The sequence below is a fragment of the Rattus norvegicus genome, chromosome 20, assembly GCF_036323735.1.
Source record: "Rattus norvegicus strain BN/NHsdMcwi chromosome 20, GRCr8, whole genome shotgun sequence".
NCBI lineage: Eukaryota > Metazoa > Chordata > Mammalia > Rodentia > Muridae > Rattus > Rattus norvegicus.
Window position 1 is genome coordinate 38,728,690 of NC_086038.1, and position 3,276 is coordinate 38,731,965.

The 3,276-nt window shown below is 49.8% G+C and overlaps 1 pseudogene; it reads right to left on the reverse strand.

Annotated features, from left to right (window-relative positions):
- Positions 1–873: 873 nt before the first annotated feature.
- Positions 874–1,699, reverse strand: Dux4-ps6 (double homeobox 4, pseudogene 6; annotated as a pseudogene).
- Positions 1,700–3,276: the final 1,577 nt, after the last annotated feature.

The following is a 3,276-nucleotide window of genomic DNA, read 5'->3' on the forward strand; positions in this document are numbered from 1 at the left end:
TACAATGGGAGGTAGAACAGAGCAAGACAAAACTAAACAAAAGTAAACTAAACAAATGTGCTAGGAGTACATATAGAATGGGTGGTTTGTTAGTCAACTCACAGCTAAGCATAAGGCATTGGTAAGAAGAGCAACAGTTCTTAGTCCCAAGGAAGAAGTCTTCATAACTCCTTCCTGGTTCAGTGTCCTGAGATGTGTAGCCTATACCTGGTGACCCATGAGATTTCCTGGAGTCTGATGGAGCCAGTCCAATTGTGTGTTCTGTCAGTTGGGCTTTTCATTAGGCCTCCTTGTTGTTTTAGGAGTCCCTGATGATCTTGCCCTCTGCCCTTTAAGCAGAATCCCATTCTGAGAGCCCATTTCCTCGTCTCAGGGCCCTGAGGTAGGCACTCCATATGGAAAACCCACGTGCATTTCCTCCTTCTAGTAAGCAAGATGCTTTGCATCGAAATCAGCCACTGTAATAGGGGTTTTGATGCATATACTTTTTGGGCTGTCTACATTCTCAAGTGTGGATTGTGGGTGTCTTCTGGATAGGAGCTTCCAGGCTGGGACTCAGAGAATATCCAGCAGATCCTCATATTCTTCTTGAGAGAGAGGCAGCTCAGGTGTTGCATCCATTTGCTGCCCTGCAACTTAAAGATGTACAGGGCCTGGTGAGTGCGTCTCCACACGAACTTCCAGCAGCAGTTGATCCAGGAAGAGTTCCAGGGGGCCCGTCTTGCATCCCTGAGTGAGAGCCTGTTCTTGGCCTTGTCCTTCAGGCTGTACCCATTGTGGTAGCTGAGACTCTCTGGAGAAATTGGTTGGGTCGCTATAACTCGAGGATTCCTTGGAAACACAGTCCGTGGCAGCCAGTTGCAAGATGGTTTCCTGGACACCCTCGTGCTCCTTGCCACCAGAATTTCCATCCAGATCCACAGGGAATGGCTGTCACCCTCCACTTGGTCTTTTTCCAGCAGTTCATCAAGGAGGATTTTTAGAGGTCCTGCCTCGTATGCTTGAGTCGCTGTCTGTGATGTACCACTTTGGGTTGCTGGGACTCTTTGTGGAAGTGGGGCTGGTCGCTGGAGCCCGAGTTCTCCATGCCCACACCTCCTGAGATAGCCATCGATAAAAGGTTGTCCTGTGCTGCTTCATCCCTGCCACTGAGACCTCCAGTTGCCACATCCTGCCCTTGTGAAGCAGGCACATCTTGATCTGGAGCGCGGGCTTGCCGCGCTCTTCTGTTCTGAAATCATATGTGGATAGTGTCCTCAGACAAACCTCTCCTCTGGCCCAGCTGCTCCCTGGTAGCAAAGCCTGGCAATGGATTCCTCTCAAAGGCTTGCACTAGGATACTGCGCTGTTGCAAGGTGAGTCGAGTGCGAGGCCTTCTGCTGTCTGAGGGCATGCTGCTACCTTGTGACCTGGAGCCAAACCCTTCCTCGAGCTGTTGGGAGGCTAGCGGAATGGAGCCTCTGCTGGACCGCTTTGGGCCGTGCCTCACCTCTCCAGTGCGACTTCTTTGGTTCTGAAACCACACTCGGATGCGGGACGCAGGGAGCTGTATTTGCCTGGCCAGTTCCTGCCTGTCCCAGAAGCTCGGGTACTGGTTCTTGCTGAAAGCTGATAGCAGGGCCTTCTTTTGCCAGGCCTGCCAAACCGTCTTCCTGCGCCGGGATTCCCGCAGCACACAGCTGCTATCCACATTGCTTCCAGCTTCCATGCTCCTAAGGATTCGATGCCAGGAGTCCTCAAGCTGGAGAATATAATCAGGACCGCTCCAGAGCAAGCGCAAGCTTCAGGAAATGCCAGCCTTAGGGCTGGGACTCCTGCCCTTCAATACCTCTCTCTCTGCTCCCGGAGCTCAGCCCACTCGAAAGGAGCCGTGGGCTCCTGTCGTCCTCCTTGAATCAAGGTCATGCCAGGAAGCTCTACACCTGCCATGCCTCCCACCTGGGAACGGGAGACCCGTAACAAGACCTCAAGAAACCTATCAGACTCAGCAAAGTCTCTCCCAAAGTCTCGAAGTTCCTTGCATGCCATTCTGGACCCAGAACAAGGAAGCACAAAAAATGTCCTAGGAATCAACCATCCAGCAGACAGATCGTCCAAGGCCGGAGCACCATAGGTCCTTCCTGGCTTTGGGCAGAGTATCCAGGAAATCGTGGAGGTGGTAAGCCGGCTTCAGAAGAGGAAGGCAGAGTAGACTGTGCCTTAGGTGGTATCACTAGCCAAGTTGAATCCGTGCTGATCTCATTCCATCTGGATCCACACAGGTTGGAAAGAGAAGACACCCAACTGAGGATCCCAACCACATGTTCTAAGACCCAAGGACATCACTTCCAGGGGTCATGCAAGACATGGCACTTCCTTCCTGCTTGTAGGGCTAGGTGGTAGTTGGGAGCAACAGAACAATATTGAACCGAGAGAAGAGAATAGCACATGCAGAAAGAAAGTCTTTTACACGGGCAAATAGGAAGAAAACCACAATAGTTCATGTAGAGGTACGGGAATTCGTATTCATGTATTTCCTGTCAGACCAGTTGGGCCAGATTTTCAGAAATTCTCACAATTAACATGTTCCATAAAAACACAGGCGCAAACACACACACACACACACACACACACACACACACACACACACACAAACAGACACACATATACACACAAATAACACAAATAGAAATAGCACAAACACACAACAAAGCACACACACACGCACACACAAACAAACACACATACACACACAGAGATAACACAAATACAAATAACACACACACAAAACAAGCACACACACAGACACTCACACATGCACATGCAAACACACACAAATAACACAAATACAAATAACACACACATACACACACACACTCACACACACACACACACAAGCATACACAAAAACCGGGCCAGCAAGTCTGACTTGTGAATGTGAAACAAAAGACCCAAAACCTGTGCTGAAAGACCTGTATAATCCCTATGCTCCTTGAGGCAATGTGGCTGCATGCACCCAAGGACAACTGCCTACCTCTAGGCAATTGCAGTCTTCAGGTGGGTTCAGAGGGACCTCACATTAGGGAATGCAGGGCCGTGCTAGGCTTGGGAAACTCAAGGATAAAAGACGGATACCTGAGAGTGTGGGAGACACCTCACTGTGGGAGGAGGAAGGTATTCGGCTTGTCTGATTGAATCAGTGTCAATCCTGGAATGAACTGTTCACGATACTTTGGTTGCACTCCATTTCCAGGATGATGTTTATTTACAGTTTTGTGGCCTTACACACATTCTTCT